Raw genomic sequence first — 26,621 nt, 5'->3', positions numbered from 1 at the left:
CCTTGGGGCTGCGGCCTTCCTCCTCGGGCGTTGGCGTCCTTCCTCCTCCAGGCGAGGGGTCCTTCCTCCAGGCACTGCCGACTGCATCCTCCGGGCGCTGGGGGCGTCCCCCTCCGAGCCAGGCGTCCTTCTTCCTCCAGGCGCTGCGGCCTTCCTCCTCCTAGTGAGGCGTCCCTCCTCCATGGCCTGTGGGCTTCCTCCTCCGAGCAAGGCGTCCTTCTTCCTCCAGGGGCTGCGTCCTTCCTCCTCGGGGAGCGGGGGGCTTCCTCCTCGCGGCGCTGCAGGCTTCCTCCTCCCAGCAAGGCGTCCTTCATCTTCCCGGGTCTGGGGGCTTCCTCCTGGGAGCAGGCATCCTTCCTCCTCGGGGGCTGCGCCCTTCCTCTTCCAGGCGCCGCGGCCTTCCTCCTATGACCGAGGTGTCCTTCCTCCTCGGGGGCTGCGTCCTTCCTCCTGCGAGCGAGGCGTCCTTCCTCCTCCTTGGAGCACTGGGGCTTCCTCCCCCGGGCGCTGCGGCCTCCTCCCCCGGGCGGGGTCCGCACCCCTGCGGCCCGCTTCTCCCATCATCACGCAGGCGGCGCCCCCAGAGGCCGCGGGAAGCAGTCGGCAAGGCCCAGCCCGGCCGCGCCCCGACCCAGGTACGGCCGCGGGCATGGCCCCTGGGGATCGCACCCGGGCCCCCCACGGCCGTCCCCGCAGGCCGCCCCCACCAAGACGACAGCCCCCCGCTGGCTGCCTGCAGGGGAGCGGCGGCGCGGCCTCACCGTCTGGGCCCGAGGACCGCTCGCGGACGACGGAAGGCCTCGGAGCTGCTGCTCGCTCCTGAGCTGGACCAGAGCGGACCCCAGGCCCGGCGCAGCGCAGCCCCGCGGGCATCACCCGCCCGGTCCCGGTCCCGCGGGGCAGGGGAGCATGCGCCCCGAGGCTCGCCCCGCGCCCGCACCCCTGCCCCCGGCGGCGCTCCCCGGCCACGTGTCTGCAGTGGAGCATGCGCCCCGAGGGCTCGCCCCGCGCCCGCACCCCTGCCCCCGGTGGTGCTCCCCGGCCCCAGCTGGGCACTGGAGCATGCACCCCGAGGGCTCGCCCCGCGCCCGCACCCCTGCCCCCCAGCTGGACAGTGGAGCATGGGCCCTGAGGCTCGCCCCACGCCCGCACCCCTGCCTGGCCTGCTGCCCCGCGCGCCTCATGGCCGGGGAGGGCGCCACTTGCTCCGTGAGGCCGACCTGCATGGCCCCGGACTTCACCTCTTGCAGCGCTGCCTCGCTGAGGCCTGAGGGCTCCCCTCCCCCCACCCCCACTGCAGCCCGAGCTCCCCCGCCGAGCAGGGACCTGACGCTCACGCCCTGTGCTTGGACGTTACGAGGACACGCATCCCGGAGCCGAACCGCCGAGGTCAGCGCAGCCCCCAGCGCCCCAGGGACCCGACCTCGACGTGACCCAGCGCTGCACCCAGCGCCCAAGGCCCGGCTCCTCCAGGGCACTCGGTCTTCACGAGCAGAGGTGAGCAGGGACGCAGGAGAAGGTGTGCCTCTGAGGAAGCGGGAGGATGAGCAGGACTGATGCTGGGGGGCCTGGGGGACGGGCGGGGGGGGGGGGGCAAGACAGGGCCCAGGCGGCTCCTGCGAACAGGGGGCCCTTCTCTCCCACGGGGACCCCGACGTCCGTGAGCCAGGCTGGCTTAGAAGTTCAGGGTCGGGGCAGACGGCAGTAAAGGAAAAACATGACTATTGCCGCATTCCTATTGTGCCTGATTTATTAAATTTTCTTGAGGCTGATTCCACTGCTGTCGAAAACACACAAAGGTACTTTTTCCTTTTGCCTCATCACCTTGAAGAGTGCAGAAGCTACAGCACAAAGCATTTAAAAAATATACTTCTGGCAACAGAAATGAAAGCTGTCAAGCAAATATCTTTGCGGAATGGCAAGATGAGCTCGTTATCTCTGAAGTGGAACACAGAAGCTACCGCCTAACACTTCAAATTTCAAATAATAAAGCAGTTTTCTGAGAAAAGTTTTGCAAAGCATTTTCCAGTAAAGTGACCTTCTGTGTCTCTGGTCAAAGCCCAATTACTCATTTTCTTGCTCATCCTGTGAAATGTTTTGAACTAATGTCAGCTTATTAGCTTCCACTTAGGGCAAAATTTTTCAGCCTGTTTTTAAAATGTGTTCCACAAGTTTTATCTGACGTTTATTCTTTCTCTAGGTGTCACTCACCTAATCTACTAACGTTAAAAGTAGAGTTGATAAGTTAAAAAAAGTGACTGCAAGAGCTTCAAGTAACGCAAATACCAGATAAAGGAAAACTAAAACCCCCGACTGTGAAAAAAAAATTTAGCTACCGTGACTGTCCTGTTACCAGGTTACCACGCGTAGATGTAGCCCCCAAAATACGTATTTGCACTTACGCTGTGCCAGGCTCTGTTCAGAGCCCAGGAGGTCGGCAGGGGACAAAGCACAGTGGCGGACAGAATGGAGGGGATGGGGGTTCACAATACGTACGCGGGAACAGTACACAGTAGATGATAATACAGATGATCTGTATAATAATGGAAAGTATAAGGCATCTGATAACATAAATTATATAATAATGGCAAATACCGTGAAGGAAAAATAAAGGAAGCTAAGGAGGTTGGCAAGTGATAGAAGTAACACGTTTTAAAAAGGTTTATTTATGTATTTGAGAGAGAGCATGAGTGGGAAGAGCAGAGGGGGAGGGCGAGAGAGAATCTCAAGCAAACTGAGTGTGAAGCCTGACGGTTGTCTCTCCCACGACCCGGAGATTGTGACCTGGGCTGAAACAAAGAGTCAGATACTCCCCGGCTGCACCCAGCCCCCCCTCCCCCCCGGGCGCCCCTGGAAACAGCATTTTAGGTGCAGGTTCTCTGGAGAGCAAATCGAGAACCCCGTATCCTATCAATGTTAAGGGCTAGAGACCTAGAGGCAAACAGACTTGGAATTTTAATCCTAACTTGACAGCTCATTAATAGTGTGTTCCCAGGAGGGTCATTTTTTTTTCTTCCTTAAGCATCCGTGCTCTAAACGGTGAAGTGGAGGTAGGGGAACCCTCTTCAAAAGACTGCTCTGAGTGCTTAGCCTGACGCTTGGCACGCGACCATACTCCATGGTTGTTAATTCTTATTATTGGACATTTGAAGCTCTGTGTATGCGTGTGTAAAGCACTCACGTTGTATATCTGTGCTAAAATAAGCTTCATCAGCTGTCGTGGTCCTGTGATTACCTGTGTGGCTCTAACAGATGAGGAGCAAGGTGCCTGGATCTCGTCTGGTATCCCTCTGCAGTTCTCTAGTGGTCAGTGACCCCATGCTGTTTCGCATTAACTTATTCTCCTGCGGGTGCTCCTGACTCACTTTTACTGACTGTCTCTACAACAAAATGTAGCGCGTGACTGTTGGACGGCCAGAGGTGACAGTTGCCATTTTATTTCCCTCTATCACTTCCAATAGGTGAGCATTTTTCTGCCACTTTTCTAATCTATCTTCCAACCGGGTAATTCTACATCTATCCTACATTCAGTGGAGATAGTTATAAGATATGAAAAGAAACAAACTGGCTGGCACGTAAAATGGCAGCTCCATATATAGAAAAAAAATTCCAGATTGGATGCTTAGCAGCATTGCCACAGGTAATAGATGTGACCTTTCTGAATTGAGGGAGGTTGAGGGCTTTTTTCTGCTTTTATGGACAAGAACATCTGACAGTGATGGCAGATTGTGGCAGACCTTTCTGCTCTACTGACTGATTTCCCTAGCAGCTCAGCACGTCACCTAGGAGTTTTTTAGATTACTTTCATTTCCTTATTACTCAACTTGATTGCCTAGTCCTCAAATTCCTTCCCTTACAACCTGGTTATTCAGGTTACTTGGGGGAATCATGCAGAAAACTACTTCACCAGAGCAGTTCATGAGATGGATGTGGAGACTCGGGCCAAATCATAATTGGTGGCAGAACCACAACTAAATATCAAGTTCTTGGATTCCTACATCCCCATATCCATTCATTTACACTCAGCTTCCTTGCTCTGAGTGAATATGATAAACTTCCCACAAGATCAATAAGCAGGAATATATTAACAGAGAAGGAGTTGATTTTGCACTGAGTACGAATTTTTCTACAAACGAGCCACAAATGCCATCAATATAAGCCGCATATAGCCATAACATTATTTAAATTTATTCTACTTCCATAAAAATGTGTAGTAATACAAAACACTAGTCTTTAATGTTTTGATCAATCTAACAGATAATGAGATCATGCGTACTGAATAATGGCACCGAAGACTACAACAAATCTTGTGAAAACTGAAGCTCTATCAAAGAGACCATCGGAATGTGTCACCGCGGCTTTGGTAATTGTGTCGTTCCAGAATCAGTCCGTTATGGGATGAGGTTTCATACAGAAGCCATTTGGTGCTTGAATCCACGCTGGCTTTTCCTTTCATGTTTACTCACGTGTGTGCATTAATTATTATACATCAATTTCCATCAAGAGAGCCCATTATGAATTCCCAATAATCATTTCAATAGGATGAACCTATCCAGGAGGCATCAATCATCACAGATAAAAAGGACACGAAGAATTCAAACTCCGTGTGCCTCCACACACATACAGTTATGGACGAAATCCCTTAAATTAAGTATTGCTTGAATACTTAAAGTTAAAATGTCTTTTTTCTCTAGTTTAGAACAGTGAGTGGCCTTTATTCAAAAGTATACTCACATACATGCCTGCCTGGATCCTGTACTTCAGGTGGTCCTGCATCACAAACACAAGCAAAATAGCGGATGTATTAGAGAACAACTGGGGGCCCGTGTTTCTGGGAATTGTTCAATGCTACCACAGCACAGCCTGCGATTCTAAGCTCTTATTCTACTGATAAACACCATCCAGTCCTCGGAGACACAATTATCTCTATCTCTTGCCTTGTATTCTAGAAACAAAAGGCAGCTGTCCGTGAGGACTGTGCAGGCCTGTGGGCTGTGTCACCGCAAATGTTGGTAACAAACATTGACTTCAGAGAGGAGAGTATGACCAAGTGGTGTTGAAGCGAAAGAGAAGACAAGTCAATCTACTCCTTAGATGCTCCGCCTCAAACAGCATAAATGCAATAGGGTCGTATATAACAAAGAGCAGAAGCATCCACTTCTAGGAACGTATTGCATAGCAAAAATTTAGAGTCTGGTTTTTTAAAAAAGAAAAAATTGGTGCAAGAATTTTTTTTATCAAAATATTTGTCATATATATTTTCAAAGAATAGCCAAGTTTTCCAACAATTAAGGTATGGTCAAACATAAGTATATATCAGTAGGATGGAATATTGTAACCAAATTTTTAAGAATTATGTTTTTAAAGAATATTTATTGACTTAGGATACTATTCCAGGGGAGGTGGGAGGGGGAGAAACAGAATACAAAAGCTGTGTTTCGTACAATTCCATATTTTAAAAGTATTTGTATACTGTCAAAAGAAGATTCAGAGAGCTTTTTTGGTATGAATATTTTATTGAGCAGGGAAAAAAAAAAGCTTTGCAAACAAGAGACTTCAAACCTAAAAGTGGCATAAAGTTCAGAGGCAGGACATTTCAGGGTGGCAAACAGTGACAGAGGAGGACATTGCTCTAACACTCATAATTACTGGTTATTACAATGGAGGTTTCCAGATGGCAGGGATTAGTTAAAAGTGATTCTCTTATCCCATTTTGGGAAAACCGACTTTAGTTTCATTTATGATTATCAGAAGCATTTATAGGAAAAATCTAAGTTTCACTTGTATCTACGAAATACACTAAAATATATTTCACTTACGTGTCTTAAAATGGTTTTGTCTCCCTTTTATTTTACTTTAACAGTATGAAAGGAAACACATCAAGAGTGCTCATAGTCGGTACATGAGTTTGAATGAATCAGGGTTTATTAAGAGTACTCAGTTAACAGCTACTAAAAACAGAAAAATATTATTAATTTAACAAAAGTCTATGATGTATTTGTTCAACAGCTCAACTTTATTAGCAATGATCAGAGTTCTTTCTAGGCTTCTTTTATGTTGCACTTGGCATATTAGTTTTGACCTTCAAATTGTTGCCTCATGGTTGCAAAATGACTGCTGCAGTTCCAAGCCTTACATACTCAGAGGACTAGATTCAAAAAAGAATGTACAATGGCATTAGCACAAGGGGCCTTTCCCTAAAATGCAATCCTTTAGGAAGCAAAATCTTGCCATGGCCCTCTGAACGCTTCCCCAACAGCACCCAGGTCAGAAAAGAGTCACATGCTTAAACATGGGGAAAATAATGGTATTGCTCATGCTTCCTTTAGACTAATATGGTCATCCCCTGAGGCTGGGCATACTGTTACTTCTAATCTGGTTTACTTTTCATGAGAAAAAAATATAAATGGCCATTGGATAGGTTTTCAACAATATCTTCCAAGAAGAATTATCACTAAATAGCAGAATTATAGCTTTTACTTTTCGCCTCTCTATTTCCAAATTTTATATAGTTAGCATGCATTACTTTATAATAAAAGGTTTCTTTAAAAAAAAAAAAAAAAGCCCCCAAACATTGTAAAGCTCCTAAAGAATTCCTTCAGCTTGATGACAAATGCAGTGAATTAACTAGTCCCAGAACCCTCAGTGGTCATGAAAACATAATTCAGTACGTTTGCAAAAACCTATTATGGCTGCATCGCCTCGTATGACCTCAGACCAAATTGATGTGCCCCAGATGATTTAGGTTATAGCTGGAGGAAATGTATATCTTGCTAAATTTAAGGAACAATAAAAAGGACAGGACAAATCTGAATCTAAGTCTAGTCAGGCAAGCCCACTATGGACACAGCCGCGGCCCCAGTTCATGTACAGGACTTCTCGCCCCGCTGCTCATTTCCTCTTTTCTTTGGTGGCTGGTATCTCTGGGTTCCAGGTTCTGCAGGCAACGTAGCCAATTTTTAAGTCCAATAAATATTTTAAACTATAGCCGTGAGGAAAAATGGAAACACAAAATCCCAGGACAGAATTTCAAGCAGTTTTAAAGCTGGACCCCAATTCTAGCTCCCTGACGTTTGCCGCTTTTAGGATAACGGATTTGTTATTACCAAGAGCAAGGGGAGGCTACCAAGGCAATTAAGAGCTCATTTTGAAAAGATCCATTTAAGTTTCTCATTACAAAGTCAAATAAAAGCAGAAATATAGTGGCATTTATATTTTTAAAATTAGATACCACGGCATCTAAATTATCTAATGCATAGATATTAGCGGACAGGTTCTCCCAGGGTTAGCGTTTACTCCTTAAATTCATCTGCCCGTTACTTCTGAATGTGACTTTTGTCATAAATGTGGATTGAAAACCAAAGTGAGTCAAGGCAATTTAGCTTTTTAGAAAGACTACTGTATTACAGTAGACCGTTCTTTCAGAAAGACTAAGAGAAAAACACCTCGTGTTAGCCAGCGGACAGTTCAATCCGCTATTTATGCGACAAAGGAAATTACGTATACATGTAGAATCCACTTAAGAACCTCTAAAGTAATACTGAATTGTTTACGGTGGCTTTCTCTGGGAAGGAGAGGTGACGTAAAAAGCAGGTAACTGGAGCTTTTGCAGTAAGTGCATATTCATGTATTTCTTAGGTAACTGGAAGGAGAGCGGGTGTCGCGCGCTGTGTCGTCTGGTTTCCTACGCTTACATAGCCTGCGTCTCCTGTCCTGCTTCTCAAGCTGCAGTAGGTGGCGGTGGGACCGAGGGCGCTCTAAGACCAAAATAAACATGGTAAGTTTACTCCAGGGTCAATTATTGAAAGCCTTACCTTTTACGTTAAAACAAAACTTGAAACACAAAGTAAATACGATGAAAAATTCGCTCAAATTATTCATGTACAACACCAGGCCTCGATCAATGTCGTATTTGCCGTGTCCCACTTAAGGGCTCTGGCTTGAGGGGAAATGGGACTAAGTGAAGCTTGGAGGAGCTTAATGACCTGCCCATTATGAATACAATCTCATAAGTACTCAGGTTCATGGTTTATTTATATATATATAAATTTATGTACAAATAGTTTTTGTGCATAAATTGCACACAATTTTTGAGGTGTGATTGACATATAACATTATATTCGTCTCAGGTGTACAACAGAATGATTCCAAACTCATATATATTGTGAAATGATCACTACAATAAGTCTAGTTAACAAAAGAAACTTCAAAAGAAAAAAGTGCCTTAACTTGCCTTGATCCTTCCCTATTGCTTTATTTTTTTTTTTACCTATTGCTTTTAAAGCTTTTTTCTTACTGATTTTCTTTCTTGTAATCATGCACACATTTTTTTGCATATATGCAACAGAATATGGGTTTTTTTGGTTATATTTTTAGAAACCATTTTAGAAAATGATTAATTGTCAAAAGTATGGTATAGTTACAGCAGCTGTTACATTCGGGATGACAGTAGAGTGTGCCGAGATAAGACATCTTAGTTAACTGATTATTTAAACAGTAAATATTAGAAACAATAATTTTAAGGAGAATATTTCAAAATTTATTCAGTAAATATTTATTTGGATGACAATTTGTAGTTTTGGGGACCTTTAAATTCACAATGTTCATTCCAGTCTTAAGTCCTACTCATATCCCTTGTTAAAGAAAAATTATTAAAAAAAAAAAAAAAAGAAAAATTATTCTGAACTTGTTAAAAATGGTAAGGAAGGGGGCAGCCCGGGTAGCTCAGCAGTTTATCACAGCCTTCAGCCCAGGGCATGATCCTGGAGACCTGGAATCGAGTCCAACGTTGGGCTCCCTGCTTCTCTCTCTCCCTCTGCCTGTGTCTCTGCCTGTCTCTCTCTGCCTCTCTCTCTCTCTCTGTGTCTCTCTGTCTCTCTCATGAATAAATAAATAAAATCTTTTTAAAAAAAATTATAAGGAAGGCTTTGGGCAAGACCATCACAACAGGGAGAGGAGTTGAGTTCAACTTTGAAAACAGCAAAGGCAGCTCGCAACAGGTAGAAAATTACTCAGAGAGACGTCAAGGGCAGGGAATTCTTGTTAAACTGGCTTAACAGGATTGTTGCCACGGGGACACCAAGACTTAAATGCCAAGGACAACGGATGAGGGGTTTGATCAAACATCAAGGGGAGGGATTCTCACTAAAGGGATTCAGCAAGATTCTTGCTGAAGGCAGGCCAACGAGGAGGCCCAGTCAAGCAGGCTCTTAGGGCCCTGACCACAGTTGGGTCAAGACGTGAGTCTTTGTCGCTTTGGGCTCTGTTTTCTACCTTGTTTTACTTTTTTCTCCTGACCGATAGCATCTGCCCCCAGGAATTTGTTCTGGCTAAGTGCCAAAACCAGTCCTTGGGGGGGAAAGTGAAAATGGCAAGGTATGTGAAGATTGTGTGGATTTTTGAAGATTTTTAAGCAGTTAAAACACACAAAAAAATATTCCTCAACTTCTAAAAATACTGGTAGGGAAACAAAAGCACGCTTCTCATGAAGTGGTTACGGAGACGTTTTTGAGATGATTGTCCTTACACATCTGTCAGGAAATTATACAAGTGCTGACCTTAATCCAACCACTTCCTACCCAAACAGAAAGCATGACGTGCCACTTCTGCTAGCATTGGTGGAGCGTGGCTTTCATCCCTCCTCTCTCAATTTTTAAAACAAATTCTCAGGGGCCAAAGAAAACATATTCTTTTGAAAGTTTACTTCATTTTTCAAAGATGTTCTTATTTCCCTCATCACACAGTATGAGGTTTCATGTGAGATAGCTCATGTAATCTTTATGGCTAAACATATGGTCCACGAACAAAACAGTTATGGTCCTAGAAAGCCTCGAGACCTAACCTCGTGGCATCTACTGCTTCACGTAAATGTGTTCATCCCGACTCTCTTGTGTATCTGGGGAAGTATCATGAAAAAGTATCAATGATTTAAATATCTTGGGGAAAATAAAATAAATAAATAAATAAATAAATAAATAAATAAATAAATATCTTGGGGAACTGTTCTTCTTGGGAACCAAGTGAAAGAGAGTAAGTTCACGTAAAGTTGATAATCTTTAAAAATGTTTAGTCTTAAAACTCTGATTGCCAATTTGCGCCATATTTGGGTTTAGTTTTTGAAGGGTTCAATTCTCTCTTTATGCACCTTGGCTTCTGGCCGTAAGGCGGATACCCATTTTTTTCCCTTGGAAGAGATGTTGGGATTTGAGGTTGGGCCAAGAAAAGCCAAAGAGGCTAGGAAGCACTTACAGATGGAGATAATTAGCATATTAAAAATAGGCCAGCCAGATTTTTTTTTTTTTTTTTTTTTTTTAATCAGGAAGCAGAGGGGTAAATGCTCTCTCTGGCAAGACTATAGAAGCTGTGTGGACAGAGGAAATGTGATTCAAACCCTGGTATGAGAATGGTATTTTACTTGAACCAGGTTTCAAAAGACTGGAGCAGGAGTTCCTTTTACTGGAAACCATGGAGTTGGCGGGCTTTGTAGGGGCCTCCCTTGAAATTCTGCTCCAAGGCCACTGTTTTGAATTTTGTTTGAAAGTCTTAGAATGGGAGACGCTTGGTTTCAGAAGACACAGGATAAACATCGTGAACTCTATTGCTTTCTAATGCATGGTAGCGGAAGTGTATTTCTGATACCACCTCCCACTGAAAGAGGATTATAGAAGAAGGCGGTAGGTGGGAACCATGGCCATAGAACAAAACCCTTTGGACATCCAGGGGCTGTTTTGCCAGTCCTAAAGCAAAGGCCTGAGGCTGATCTAGATTCAGGCTCTATCAATGGGATATGTTTAATTGCCAGATAATTCACTGTGGTTTCCTGAAGTTCTGATTCACAGAGTCAGCCCTTCAACTCATATGTTCCACCCATTCTCTGAAGTCTACTGTTATTCAAAACAGACTTAAGGGGTGTCCATCCTGGAGCGGGGCTTCTCAATGGGTGGTATGGGCACCGTTGACTGAATACAGAATTATTGATGTGGGCCAGGAAATTTATAACAATTACGAAGAATTAGCAGCTCCTCGATTCTCATGGCCACGGCAAAGCGTAGTCAGCCAACTCCTGCTGACTCGCCTCGCCATGGATTTTACAAATACAACACGCTAAAAATTACTCGCGTAAAGCTGCTTTTTCCCTTCTACAGGTAATAAAATACTGCAAAAAATGTAGAAAGAGATGGAAAGGAATCTCCACGAAAAACTAAAACAATAGAAGGGGATATTTTTAGTCTGGTAATTTATTTGTTGATCTACTTAGAGGAAGGAGACCAGAGGACCCTCATCTGCCTCGGTACCCCTAACGCTGTGGTGAACTAAGCAGCCATTCGGTTGTCAAGATTCGGTCTTGGGTTTGCTTCATTTCTGAACAAAATCAGAGGAGAAGAAAGAGGTAGCAAGGCACTGCTTATTTTTAATATGTCTTATTTGACTTGACAAATTACGTGTTTCTAAATGTTCATAACATTACAAAGTTTGACTTAAAAATGAGAATAACAACAGGCAAAAAATATGGATACATATCGTCCTACACGAACAGCTCTAGCCAGTTAAGGAATATACATTCTCCCTTCATTAGCGGATCCTTTGACTAAAGGATAGGAGCAGTGTCCTCAAATGTAAACTAGTCTGCATGTTAATTGTCTCACAATATCAAGGTTTGGAAGAAACAATTTACAAAGGAAGGAAAGAGTGGTTGTTTCTGCAAACTGTTGAAAACTATGAACCTTGGAACTTGGTTTTGCTTGTATTTAAAGTACTTTTAACTCTTCATTTTTCATTTGAGTATTGACATTTGAGCTGGCGTAGCATGTGTAGGAATACATATTATAAACTTAAAATTACTTGAACTTAGTCTTGGTTATGATTTTTTCAAAGCGTAGCTTTGAAAAATCCCAGTGATAGCCAGTGAGAAAACGGGAGTAGCAAATAGGAGAATTCAAAGTAGTAAGCTGGTCATGACACTGGAGTCAGGAGGAAGGAATGGATAATAGTTTATTACCAGTTACCATAGTTATAAACAACATAAAAGGTACTAGTAGAAGGACCTAAGGCCCAGTTTCATGAAAATGTATTTAGCCTATGTGTCCTGTCATGCTGAAACAAGTTTCTAAGTAGCTTTTTTACCAAGAAGGGTTCAGGGGAAAGACTCTGTGACGACGCCCTGGTGACCTCAAGGGTATCTTTGTAGGGGAAGGCTTGAGCCTCAGTTTACCTGAGTCCGGGTGGAACATCTTGTGACCCTCCTGTGACAGGAGAGGGTGGGACTCTTTGAGGAGCTGTTCTTCACCTCACTAGTTCCCCTTGGGAGACTTTCATGGCTCAGGAAATTTTCTCTAGATACTCCTTTTTGGGGCTTGAACAACAACAAAAAAATTAAATGATTTTGCCACAAATCAGCTTTTAAAAACACCGTAGAAACTCTCTTTCTTCCTCATGTCTGCTTGACTAGAGAGATTTTGAATGGAACATATTTTGGAAAGTAGGAGGAAGCAATTGAAGGGACTTTGAATATTAATGAGTTTTCTTGCTGCAAAGTGTGGCAGATGAGAAACAAAAACTGCGAGTCAAATGACCCAAAACTACTTGAACAAAATATTAAGTATGGAAGCTTTTTTGACATTTATCATCGTTAGTTTGTATTCGTTAAATTTATGCTTTTTTTCCCCCTTCAAAGTAGAATTTAAACTTAAACGATGGGCTAAGAAAAACCCAGCACCTTGGACTAGTGCAAAGAAACATTGTAAAGATTTCTCCATCTGCCTACAATTTCTCTGATATCTGCTAATCAAAGTGATAAAATATTTGCTTCCGTTCATCAAGCCAACAACCTAACCCCCCCTGCCTTGAGATATATGTCATTTGAAAAGTAAAGCTATTACTCTCTCAAAGGGTTTACAAATCCTAATAGATCAATTTTTGCTTTATAAGAAATTCTACTTTAACACTGTGAAGTCAAATAATTGACAACATGGTTAGAGAACCAGTTAGCCTTCAGAGGTTGATGATCGTACCGCTCGCTTCTCTGGGAAGGTACGACGGTCGACCTTCTTGAGGTACGTGGTCTACCTTCTTCTCTCTATCCGCCACACCCACAGTGAAGTTCCTCCCTAGAGGACCTTAATTCTTCTTCCAAATGCTGTTTTTCCTTCCTCCACCAGTTACTAGGGAACAAAAAATATCAATAATATCCAAATTGGAATCCTGATTCTACCAAGAATGAAGAGAAATGTCGTCTTCTTGGGAGCCAAAAAAGTTTCTAGTGGCACATGGCTTCGAGAAGAGAATGTACTGAGGATTCCAATGTCAATAAAGATTTAGAAATGACGGTCCAAAGCAGCTGTCATGGCAAGTAGTATTTTTAAAACCTCTCCATGTGCTCAGAAGTGAACTAATAAGAAAGAAGGACAAAACGGCAAATACCAATCAAGAGAAGCAGAAGTTTTAAGGAATCCTATTGATCCAATATTCTATAATCCTATTGCAGTCTTTCCCATCTTACAGCTTTAGCCTTCAGGCAGTGGGAAGGGACTTCAATCCCATGTGCGACAGGGACACAGTTTTCTGGATTATTATTGTGAAGCCATTTTAACTTCTGTATAGGTTCTTGGGAAGAAATCCTGGACCTAGAAAGAAAAACGTGTAAATAAAGAACCAGGAAGGAAAGAAAAGAAAGAAAGAAGGAGGGAATCCCCGGGTGGCTCCACGGTTTAGCACCTGCCTTTGGCCCGAGGCATGATCCCGGGGTCCCGGGATCGAGTCCCGTGTCGGGCTCCCTGTGTGGAGCCTGCTTCTCCCTCTGCCCGTGTCTCTGCCTCTCTCTCTCTCTGTATCTCTCATGAATAAATAAAAAAAAATCTAAAAAAGAGAAAAGAAAAAAGAAGCAGGAAGAAAGAAACAGAAAGAAAAGAAGGAGAAGAGGAAGAAGTAACTAATAGCCCGGGCATCCAAGAGACGGATAAATTTGGGATTAAAATGAGTGAGGATTACAGACACGGTAGTAGTTAATACCTGGCAAATGCCTCCGTCCCACTAGCGTTTTGCCAACACGCCCCGCGCCACGCTGGCCCTCTCGTTTAACGGAGGGTGGTGTCACTGGCCTCCGTGTCCAGAGGCGGCCACCTCAGGCCTGCAGGCGTTGCAGTGGAGACAGGAGTGGGAGCTCAGCTGCCCCTGGAGGGGCAGGGGCCTGGTGTGTACAACTGCGGGGGTTTGTGAGCTGGAGCCTTCAAGCCACCGCACCGATGCGGGGTTTGGGTCGCTGGAAGGCGCAGTGCTTCCCAGCAGAGGCAGCTCGGGCTGCGCCCCGTCCCGTCGCCAGCAGCGGCCGTGGGCTCCCGGGCTGAGGCCAACGCCCTCGGGACGGTCCCTCCGCAGAAAGGGGCTGCAAACGCCGGTGATGGCCACTGTCGCGCGGGGAGTGAAGAGCCATCCCGGGAGGAGAACTCCTGGCTCCCGGGGCCGGGCCCGAGGTGACAGAGGAACCCCTAGAGGACGCAAGAAGGGAAGAAGTGGAGCCCGAGCGGGCGGGAAGGAGGGGGCCTTGCCGGCAAGAAGTTAACTGAAGGGACGTGAACATTGAGGAGCCTCCGGGACACGGGGGGAAGAGGCAGAGTCCGCCACCTGGGCCATGTGTCCCCGCCCCGGGGAGTGCCTGCGGTGTCCTGGATGGAGTGGGATGCGCGGCTCCCGTCAGCTGCTCCCTAGTCTGAGTCTAAATGCTCCCGTTAAAGTGTCCCACCAGTGTGGTGATCAAGGTTCCGGACGTGACTGCAGGTGGCAGCCCCCCCCCGCCCCAGTACGGTCAGCTTTCCCTCTTGGGTTCTCCTGCTCCTCTTCCCTGCTTTGCTTGTTCAGGGGCGAAGAGGGTGCTGCTAGGGGCACGGGAGGGGCAAGGGGAGCGAGAGCTCCCTGACTGGGTGTGCAGGAGTAGCCCTACCGAGGCTTGGCTGCTGCCCAGAGCGGAGCCTGTGGAGAAACACACTGTGGGGGTTATTTTGGAAACCCCCCCAATTGCTTGGAAACAGCCGCCTGAGATTCTCTGGACCCGGGTTTCCTGTGCTGTCTGGTCTCCTAGGCTTTCCTTAGCCCCTAGCAATCTGGCAACGCCCCCTCCGACTTCTCTCCAGAAGAACCCCGCCCGGCTCAAGCCTTCTCACCCACAGCCCACAGCACACCCGCGAAGAACATGCACCTGTTGCTCACCCCGGGGAACTCTGGGAGTGCTGGTGGCTCCCAATACAGCCCTTCTTCCGCTTGTCTGTTCTGGAACCCAGCGCATCCATCGCCCAAGAGACTCCCTGGGAGAATGAGATGCCAGTCCACTGTATTCTCCAGTCTTGGGGAACACGTACCAGACTCTCCTGTTGGTCTGACCAAAGGCCTGGCTACGGTGACGGGCAGGCACCCCTCAGAACCTGCCCTTGTAGATGGCACGACTCTCGGGAGAACTCTCCTGAGAAGTCCTCCTAGCGAGTTATAGTTCAGTGGCCAACAGACACATGAAAAGGTGCTCAACGTTATACATCCTCAGGGGAACGCTAATCAAAAGCACAAGGAGACATCACCTCACACCTGTCAGAATGGCTAAAGTCAACGACGTAAGAAACAACAGGTGTTGGCGAGGATGTGGAGGGAGGGGAGCCCTCTTACACTGCTGGCGGGATGCAAACTGAGGCACCCACCGTGGAAAACAGTGTGGAGGGTCCTCAAAGGGTTAAACATGGAACTACTCTATGATCCAGTAATTGCACTACTGGGTATCTACCCCCAAAATACCAAAACACTGATTCAAAGGGATATGTGCACCTCTATGTTTACTGCAGCATTACCTACAAGAGCCAAGATATGCAAGCGGCCCAAGTGTCTATTGACAGCTTAATGAATAAAGAGGATGTGGTGTATATATATAATTCAGTTTACAAAAAAAGAATGAAATCTGGCCATTTGCAACAACATGAGCGGAGCTAGACAGTATCATGCTAAGGGAAATAAATAAGCCAGCCAGAGAAAGACAAATACCGTATGATGTGACTCATATGTGGAATTTAAGAAACAAAACAAATGAGCAAAGGAGAGAGAGAGAGAGAGACAAAAAAGTAGATTCTTACCTATAGAAAACATACTGCTGGTCACCAGAGGGAACATGGCTGGGGGATGAGTGCAATAGGTGATGGGGATAAAGGAGGGCACTTGTGATGAGCACCGGGTGCTGTAGGGAACTGCTGACTCGCTCCACTGCTACACCTGAAACTAATGCAGCACTCCAGGCTAACTATGCTGGAACTAAAGTAAAACTTAGAAAAGAAGAAGTTACATTTCAAGCTCTTTCTCCACCTCTCTGTATTCCTGATAAGAGTGACCTGCTGCTTCTCAGTCTCTTCCTTTTCGATCCTGGCTCAGCACTTCAGCTTGGAAGAGGTATCTGTTGTTTTGCAATCAAGATTTCCATCCCACCATCCTGTTACAAGGCATTGCCCCTATTGTATATTTAGTAATTTCCAGTTTTACGGATAATCCAAGTCTTCTAGCCTCACCAGATTGAGGGGGTAAGATCAAGTTGCAGTCTATTCTTACGCCCAAAATATGATGGTAGGAGTTCCAGCTGGTTTGATGACTAGGAATTAGCACATCTCCGAGTGTCCCCAAGTTATTTTTGGGAGTTCCCCAAAAGGATGCCACACACATGCCCACAAACCAGTCTGTAACTACATGGTGTCTGCTCTTTCCTTCCTTTGCTACTCTGGCTTATAATTTTCCACATTCCCTGCCTGCAGATTTGAGGAATGTCGGATTATTGCTAGTTTCCAAGGGGAAATGGGGGGAAATGGCCTCCTCTCCAATTGTGTGCCACATTTGGTCCCCAGGGCTCGAAATGGCCCTTCTTCCCAGAAATTAACATTTGACCATCTCCTCCTTCCCATAAATCCTCCACTTTTCTGACCTTGGGCATCTAACCCAGGCTAAGGTCATAAAATGTCTCTCATCTTTAGCTCTGCACCAACCACAGACACCCCGCCCCTCAAAAATATTCCTTCCTTGTCCTCCCTCAGGCAAAACCAGAAGCCTCCATGCATAACGGTGCCTGGAAGGGGAGGGGAGGGGAGGTGGAGATCTCACTGGTCACTTAGAGGCCAAGGCTCCGCTGCTGAGGATGCCTGATAGGATTTTTCTTATACTTTCTTAGTCCAAGGACCATTCAGGAGAAAAACAAAACAAAATAGATGAGCATGTATATAACCTGCTGCTGATGGAGGGGAACGTGTCAACATGTGTAACTATAAATGCAGAGAATACCTCCAGAAGAACACAGGAGACTCCTAATAGCAGTTGTCTCTAGGGCGGGAGCTCGGCGAGTGGGAGCTCGGCGAGTGGGAATCGGGAAACTTACTTTTTACTCGATTTCATTTTGTACCTTTTGAACATTTTACATGTGTACGTCCATCCCAAATCAGAGTGGAGTTTCAAAGAATACTCAGTAAAAATATTTTCTTTCGATTTTGAGAAATTTTTTAAGACTATGGCCAGAATATTTCGAAGAGCTCCATCGAAAAAAAGATCTGCAGTGAAAGCACAAGATAAAAAAACCTTTCCCTTTTCTGCGTGTGATCACATTTTTCAAAGCAAAAACAGTTTAATGTAAAAAGAACAAAAACAAACAAACAGAAAAACATTGCTCCAAAGTTTTCCTCTTTTCCAGTGTCCTAAGAAAATGTAAATTTTTTTTTTTTTCACAAAGTCATCCAGGAGTTTAGACAGTGACAAATTGCAAACAGTGGCTGACGCATTTCCTTGTCCTCAGTATTCTTTAGAATAGAAGCTCCACATGCCCTGCTGAGTCCTGCCACTGTCCTTTTAAATGAACAGATACCAACAGTTTCCAAATGAGAAGCCGAGACTTCAACATCATTATCTCCTACATTTTTGTTTTTAAAGAGAGAGGGAGAGAGGGCCGGTGGGCAGGGGCCGAGGGAGACTGAGGCAGGCTCCAGGCCGGCCGGTCGCCGGGCCGCCGCGCAATCCCACGATCCTGAGGTCACGACCAACGCAGCCACCGAGCGCCCCCGCCCCGAGTCTGCTTCAGCGGGTGTAGACCCGTGTGTGGCACACCTAGGATGTGCTAACGCCGTCGGGGCATGAACGCGCCACCTGCTGCCTTGCTCTCCGGCCCGGCCACAGCTGGGCCCGCGGGGCTTCACGAGGAGCACAGAGCCCGTGCCTCGTTGTCTTGAAAACCCGCAGTTGTTGTGCGCGACGGGGCCGGGGCCTGGGGCTGCCCGGAGCCATCCCAGCCGGGGCCGGGGGCACAGGGACGGTCCTGGGGAACCATCCACGTAAGCAGCAGCCGGGAACCACCGCTGCCCGTGGGCACAGGCCAGAGTCCCAGGAACCTCCGCCCCAAGTGGCTCCTTGTCCAGCCCGCCCTGGGCTCACAGGCCTGCCGGTGGCCTCGCCTCCCCTCACCTTGGAAACACATTCCACCTTGCACCTGACCCATGCACGCCCTTGGGAAGCACACGCGTGCCCAGCAGCCACGGGCACACGCGCACGCTGAGGGGCTCTTCTCCTGCTCCTCTTGCTTCACAGCCACGCTTTTGGCCAGAGGCGTCTACACTGGCTGCTGCGATTCCTCGGCTCCCGCCCGGCCGTGCTCCCTTTGCAACCTGCCCCTGCGCCCCGCGGCCCGAAGTCACAGGCCCTCAGGTGACCACTCGGCTCCCCACGGCCCAGCGCGCCAACATCTCTCAGGCCCGGCCGCTGCGCAGTCCCTTCCTGAGACCCGAGCGGCCTGCTGAGTTGCACGGAATTACTCTCCTGGTTTTCCTCTCACCTTTATGACTACCCTTTATTTTTTTAAAACAATTTTGTTATTGTTATTATCTATTCGATGCATGTGGTATTTCGGGTGCTAGGCATCTTCTCTCCCAGGGCCAGCCACCAAGTCGGGAGCAAAGACGATAAAGTCAGCGATTACACAGTCCTGCCAACCCCTCCCCTGATCCGTGGGGAATACGGCCCAAGACCCGCAGCGGATGCCTGAAGCCTCAGATGGTGCCTGACCCCGTATCGATGATGTTTTTGCCTGCACACTCACACCCACGATAAGGCTTAGTTTATGAATTAAATGATTATTTAATAATATGAAGGTAAGGCACACTAAGATATTAACGATAATAGTGATAATTAAGTGGAACAATTAGAACAATACACTCTACTAATTATGCGAATGTGGTCTCTCAGAATATCTCAACGTGTGACTGCGCTCCACTCACGCTGCTCCCTGTGATGATGTGAGATGCTGAGACGTCTGTATGGTGAGGGGCAGTGAGGGTGTCAGGCTGCTGCTGGTCTTCTGACGAGAAAGAAGTCAGAAGGAGGGTCATCTGCTTCCAGACTAGGTCGACCGCGGGTAACTGAGACCGTGGACGGCGAAGGCGTGGATAAGGTAAAGGGTGGAGGCAAAGGGTGCGGGGAGTGGCGCGTTACTGCACCACGAATGGAGACGGTCAGGGGGCTAGGGTGCCATGGGGACACACAGCAAGGGCCTCTAGCCCGTCTGTGCCGTTGACAGAGCTGGCTTCGCAGAGACCCAACGTGCAAGGGAAGACCTCAAGAATGAGCAGGGGTCCCACAGGGGGACAGTTCCAGACAAAAAGAACAGAGTGTGCAGAGATGTAACTGAGCATCTGGACGTAACAGAGCATCACTCACCCGGGAAGCTGGAAGGATTTCACTGTAGCTAGGACGCAGAGATTAACGACTATCGCCATTGAGAGCCAGGGCTACGCGGGGCCATGCTCAAGACTAAGTGCTTCGAGACAGACCATCTCATTCAGTACCGGATTGATTCACAGTTATTATTTTTATTTTTATACAAAATAAGAAAATCATAGCTAAGATGTAAGGGCTTACTCTCTATCAGTTATTTTTTTTAAAGATTTATTTATTTATTCATGATAGACACACACACAGAGAGAGAGAGAGGCAGAGACACAGGCAGAGGGAGAAGCAGGCTCCATGCAGGGAGCCCGACACGGGACTCGATCCCGGGACTCCAGGATCACGCCCTGGGCTGAAGGCAGGCTCTAAACGGCTGAGCCACCCAGGGATCCCCTCTATCAGTTATTTTTATAAGTGCTCTGTAATGTCTTAATTTAGTGAAAGTGTGTAGCAGCCCCAAATTACATAACATAGGGTAGCCATAAGTAACTTGTGTGCATATGTGTACACACGTTTATATAATAGGCCCTACTGTTACCTCCTCATTTCACCAGATCACACAGCTTGCCCCGGGCAGAGCCGTAGGTGAGGTGAGCCGTAGGCCCGGCAATCTGTGCCTTTCTGGGAGTTAGAGGATGGCTCTCATCATAGGTGAGGAGGATGAGACTAGAGGAGGGTGTTTTAGCAATGGAGCTTCATGGTCAGAAGGCAGGCACCAGTGGGAGCTGGGTGAGGAAGAGGAAGAACAAAGAAAAATGGGCAGGAAGCACTGGGGAGGATGCATGCCACGAGGGGCCGTCATCTTGGGGAAAGATCTTCAAGGGACATTGGCTTCACTAAATCCACATTTCACCCCCTAAGTTACCACACTTGTTCCTTTATATTTGATTGGTGGCCAAACTGATGGAAAAAGTCTCAAGCCCCGCCCCCCCAACTGTGTGAACAACTCTGTATAAGGGAAATAGTAAATACACACAAAGTTGCTCTCACTTCTGAGAAATAGTGTCCCTGACAGACCCATTAACAGGAGTGAATGTCTTTTATGGGAAAACAGATGATCTTTCCCTCTATAACCTAAATTGGATAATAAGAATGGAAAAGTTTAATGAGCACCGTATATGTGCCAGCAGAAAGACACAAGCTTTCCGTGTGTTATCTCATTTAATCGTGAGTAGAAGTTATGTATATGATTGTCCTTGTTCTACAGATGAGGAAACCTCATAAGGCGTGACATAACTTGTCTTGGTGGCACCATGGGTTAAGTTCAGGATGTTGAATCAAATCCCAAATGGCTGAGTCCAAAGTCCATGGCCTGTTCTTCTCTGCTGTACTCCCTTCACGACATAAATGAATCGCAAGGATCCTGGGTTATCCTGCTCAACTGTCTCGCTCACCCCTGTTTAGAGAGGTGGGTTCAGTGACTTCTGCTCACGCTGCACCGTAACCCTCTGCCTCCTCCTCCGCAGTAGCATGGCCTACAAGACCCTGGCTGCTTTATAAACCAGCCCAACGAGACTTCCCAATTCAGCTCTCACCACTTCCATTTCTTCTCTTTGTCCCCTCCACCCTTACCTCGTCCCGACAACCATATTCCCCAAAGAACATTTAATGTCATGGGAGACTTTCATGATATTATCTTAATTATTTTTTCAATGTCAAATAATAGGCATATTATCCCAATTTGGGAAGATCATATTCATGCACATGAAAAGGCTGAAAGGATGTACATAAAATACTATCAAGGCCATTTCAGGAAGATTCTATAATAGGTGGCTTTTATTTTCTTGTTTATATTTTCTGTGTTGCCCAGTGATCATCAATAGAAAATGTATCACAACAATAAAAATTGACCAAGTGTTTACAATAGCTGTTATACCAGCAATAGCATGGTTATCCAATTCTATAAAATAGGATTTCTTTTATAAAACAGAAAATAAAATAAATAAAATAAAATAAATAAAATAAAATAAATAAAATAAAATCATAGCCAGATTGCTGAGGTTGGGTGCATCATGGGTCCGATGTCCATCAGTATTTAAGATGAAAGCTGGATCCGTTTTCACTGAGGTAGCAGCAGCTCCTCTGGTTGGTAGCAAGGGCGGCGGCAGACGGGCCTGAAGCCAGTCGTCTCTTGGTACTTCCTTGCGCTGACAAGGGTGAAATCACAGCATGTATCTTAATGCTCAGTCTCCCAACGGGGGCTCTGGGAAGTCTGTCTCAGCTGGAAGCTCTTTGCACATGTCTCAGAATCATAATGAAAATAATCTCCCTCCTGGAAAATAGATGCCTCTAATGTAGAGGTCATATGTACAAAAGGAAAAAAAATGGTGTCATTAACCACCTTGACACCAGCCAATTGAATCCCTCTTAACCATCATAACATCTTTTCTTCCTTCTTTCAACCTAATGGTCTCTGGTTCAAAGATCCGGGGCTCCCGGTGCCATTGGAAGCGATCTTAGAAACGTGTGATTTACATGCACCAAGGGTTTTAATGCCAATGAGCTCTATAACATATCCTGAGAGAAACCAAATTTCCAAAGTACTTTAAAAGAGCAACGACTTTGTTTCTCTTACTGAACTTAGTTTTAATCTCTCTTGATCTCGCTCTCAGATTGACCTGGAACTACATGCCTCAGGGAGCCGCTCCCATGTGTTCCTCTCCTCCGCTTTCACTGCTGCCCTAGTCTGGCGTGAGCTCTGAATCTCAGGGTCAGAAAATTTTAGAAGGGACTTTTGGATCCTCTGTCCTAGCGCCTCATTCCATGATAGACGAGGAAACGGTAGCCCGTAAAATTTAAGGGACCTACTCAGGGTGACAGAGATGAATTAGCAAGAAAGAAGGGTCAAGATTTAAGTCTCCTGACTCCAAATTGGGTGCTCCTTTCATTATACCACACGTTGTCTCAAATGAGTCAATAAATTCTTTGTGAGGCAAAGACTTTTCAAACCATGCGAGGGCATGAGGGCAAACTTCCCTCTCAAGAAAGCCCGAGCCCTTTCATCAGGGTTCTCTTTGAAGCTCAAGGTCACAGTTAACAGAAGTATTTGTGAAACATCTGCCAATCCCTGAATTTTACATACATCGTCTTTAATCTTCAAAATAACCTTCAAAGTATCAAAATCCTCGTTTTGCTGGTGAGGAGACCCGCTTTTTGAGATTCTAAACCAATTTGCTTAAGATCGTAGAGCTGAATCTAGCAGAGCCAGGATTCACACCCATGTCTTCAGTGCTTTCTACAATATGCTAGACTGCTTCTCCTTCCGTGACACCAGGTCTTAACTTTGGGGACAAAGTGATGGATCCATGCTTCTTTTGAAGAGGCAGAAACAATTTTGTGTATGTACAGCCTGTCAATCATACCTCAATAAAGTGGTTAAAAACAAAAAAACGAGTTACTCTTTTCGATGATCTCCGCTGTTGAAATCTCAGGCAAAAACAGAATTAGTGAAGGAAAAGCAGGGCAACAAACTGAGATCCTGCTGTGACATGGGGCAGTGACCAATCTCCATGCCATGTACTTGGAACTTTCTGAGACATACAGAAAGGGAGTAGAGGAAGGAGCACTGACTCTTGAGGAACATTCTTAAATCCTTGTACCCTATTTTACTGTCTTTTCTGACATGAGAGTTTGCACAAAGACAGGACTTGGTCTCAAGGATATTTAGGATGTAGAAAAGCACATACTGGAAGAAACTGCCCAGCCTCAGAGCCCCCCATTGCTAAACCTCTTCCGCACACTGAGGAAGAGAACTCACTGATGCAACTATTTATAACAAACCTAGTTTTCAGGTTTCAGATTCCCTACGTCTTCGGACTTTCAATCTATACCACTTGTTTATTTCGTTGGTCTTATTTCTGATGAATTTGTTTCTCTTGAATAATGATATTCTGAAGAATGTTTAACTTTTCGAAATAAATTCTTAAGTTAACCGTCCCCAGAGCACCTGAAAAATCGCCTATCTGGTGAAAAAAAAATCATCATTTTTATGCTCCAATAACTCAAAATTGGCCACATAGAAATTTCATCAAACATTTCAAGAGGGAAAAAGAAATCAGTTCTGCATTGAAAGTAAGAATAAGAAACTTAGAGCCCATGGGGGACAAGAACTTAGAATGAAAAGGGCTTTCTCAACCAGAGCACTCCTGTTGAGACACGATAATAAAATGTTCACCGTAATGGAGACAATATTCCTCCTTGGCACAATCTGAACAAAAGGAAAACAAAAGCTTTATGTTTCTAGAGGCACATCTGTTTGTCCAGGCATTTAGGTCTTTCTTTAGACAAACACATGTCACTTTTTATCGCTCATCAAATATTGAATTGTTTGGATTAAATCTTTTAGTTTGATCTTGTTTGACAAAATGTAAGACCACTTTCCTACAGTTGAATAAGCCCATGGATAGATGTCATGTGTAATTTGATATTATACTTGTTTTACAATGTAGCTGAGTTAACTGGCATGCAATATCTAATCCGTTTCCCCATTGTATTTAAATTTAAATAAGAAAAAAATTGAAAAGATTTAAAGCCATCTGCAAACCTAATTAACATGAACTCTAAGGGATTGTCTCAATTCTATTGTCATACTAGAATGCTATTATATTAAGTATTGTTTGAAATAAGTGGGCCATAGCCGGAGTTGAAAAACAGTTTTTGGTATTTGGAAATTTTCGTCGCTCTAGTGGAATTTAACTTGTGATAAAAATATGTTTTAGTGTAATGTTTGCTGTTTTTTTGTTGGCCTGGAAACCATTCATTAAACAGCTACTAGATTAAATTTACAGATCTTCTATTGGAGATCATGGAAATAATATACTATCATCAGAGTATACGTAATTTTTTAAAGAATAATGGCATTTTTTGGGCAGTTTTCACTTATTTAAAAAAATCCAAAACGAGGAGGGGAAATTTAGGGTATAGTTGAAAAGCTAAAACACATATATAATATATGATATAGTTGGGAAAAATATATATACATACATACGCTATTTCACAGCTGTATGTGATAAATGTCAGCTAGAAGGCGGGATAATAAACTAGAAGTTCAAAAGAAAAGATCCCTTCACGTTCAGGCGGGAACAATGTTGTCTTCTTTCTGGGGAAAGCTTACCTGAAAAGGTGGAATTGATTGGAATTTTAAAATGAGTGATCAGAATGGTACGGGGAATCCTCAGACCCCAGATAGAGCTAGGCAGTCCCAAAACAGAGAGGACGTGTGTTTGTGTCCTGGTTTAACCCAGGGAGAGCAGAAGCTTGGTGTCGGAACAGCCGTCTCTAGCGATGATGCGTACGGCGCCCAGTGGAGGGCTCAGTCTGCGTGACGTAGAGGCGGGCGGGGAGGGCAGGCAAAGATTTCTTGGCTCCTAAAAAGATGCAGGAAGCAGAGGAGTCTAATTCGAGGATGAGGAAAACGCAGAGTAACGCACTGGACATATGTGGGGCTACACTGCATCTGCCGTGGTCTCAGCATCTCGGGTATAAAGGCCAAGGCCCAACGACCACAGGGTCCATTACAATTCACTGGTGGCCATCAGAGGCCAGGAGGCGGTGGAAAATCTGAGCTTTCTTTACCCAGACACGTAAGCCTCCCATTACTCCAATCATTAGAAGGGCTGCGGGAAGAAAGAGAGGGAGAAATGGAACTATTTCTTTGCATCGTGAGCTTCGTGGCTATAAACCCCATGTTGGCCAGACACAATTACACGATGATTCATTCGTTCAACAGCGTCTGTTGAACTAGGATTTTGGAACGCTGACATCATCTGATGCTAGCCACCATGGTAAGTTCTCGGAAGCATAAGCGTTAATAAAAAAGTGACCGACTCTATCCTCAAGCTAATAAGAGAGACAAGTATATAAACAAATCGTTGCATTATGGAATAATATGGACTTTCAGTGATGTGATGATATAGAGGAAGGCACAACCACAGCATTTCTGTGGGGTGTGTAGGAAAACCTCACTGTAGAGAAGATACGGAGTCGGCTTTTTTTTTTAGGAGTTGAACAGATAATGAGACATTTTACCAGCCAGAAGACACACAAAAAAGTAAAAGTATAGATATTTATCACCACGTAGAGCATTAAAAAACAAAAATGGTTTATAGTGGATGGAGGTAGACTCTTGCTTTGGAAAATAATATCAGAGAGGTAGGCACAAACTAAGGTTATGGAATTTCTTGTATATCTAAAGAGTTCACCCTGTGTTTTTTGTGTTTGCTCTTGGTTTTTAATTAAGGAAATTCTACAAATTTTTAAGCAATTGCTACATTGTCACGTTTATGTTAGATTATCTATTATTTTTAATTACTCATGACTTGTTTTTAATTACCACCTAATCACCCTGTTTGTGAGGAAGGGACTCCCACCCTTTGGTTATGAGATAGCTAGATACATGAACCCAATACTAGACAGATGGGATCAACAGCAGTTTATTTATCAAGCCTACTCCTAGCCTGGGGAGCGGAGAATCACACACCACACTGGGCCAGGATTGCTTTCAGGAAGAGGGTGAACAAGCAGAGGCTGTGGGCGGCAGCCTTTGTAGAATCAAGACTGTGAGGTTCCGCCTTGGTTCTGGTGGAAGGATGTGATTGGCTTGTGCAATACTTCCACGGGTTGGCAGAGAACTGAAATCCCTACAGAGAAAAGCAAAAAGGGTACCTGGTCCTCCTGATAAGAACAGTGGTTTGAGTAGGGGGCCTTATTCACTGACGCAGAGCGCGGAGGAGAACTTGCAGTTCGACCAAAGTCCTCCGGTTCCACCAGGTGTCAAAAGCAAGGTATTTAGCCTTGCTTTTAGGTCTCATAACAGATGGCCCTATTTAACTAACTTTAATGATTAGATAAAATTGAACGACTATCAGACAGTGCTATTTTTAGATGGAATGTTCCAAAATTCTAGC

At 45.3% G+C, this 26,621-nt stretch overlaps 1 long non-coding RNA gene across 3 annotated transcripts; it reads left to right on the top strand.

Moving 5' to 3' along the window:
- The first annotated feature begins 1,301 nt into the window (after window positions 1–1,301).
- On the top strand, window positions 1,302–24,342 carry LOC112678090 (uncharacterized). Of its 3 annotated transcripts, XR_003147378.3 has the most exons (6): window positions 1,302–1,497; window positions 4,258–4,363; window positions 7,639–7,777; window positions 19,237–19,441; window positions 20,924–21,124; window positions 22,329–24,342. It is a non-coding gene; the product is annotated as an uncharacterized LOC112678090 (long non-coding RNA). The 3 variants fall into 3 exon arrangements; XR_003147377.3 differs by having other exon boundaries at window positions 1,305–1,497; window positions 20,924–24,342; XR_003147380.3 differs by lacking the exon at window positions 20,924–21,124 and having other exon boundaries at window positions 1,307–1,497.
- Window positions 24,343–26,621: the final 2,279 nt, after the last annotated feature.

The sequence above is a fragment of the Canis lupus genome, chromosome 14 (genome assembly GCF_003254725.2).
Source record: "Canis lupus dingo isolate Sandy chromosome 14, ASM325472v2, whole genome shotgun sequence".
In the NCBI taxonomy this organism is placed as follows: Eukaryota; Metazoa; Chordata; class Mammalia; order Carnivora; family Canidae; genus Canis; species Canis lupus.
Note: the sequence above shows the minus strand (reverse complement) of the source record. Positions and strands in the feature narration are given on the sequence as shown.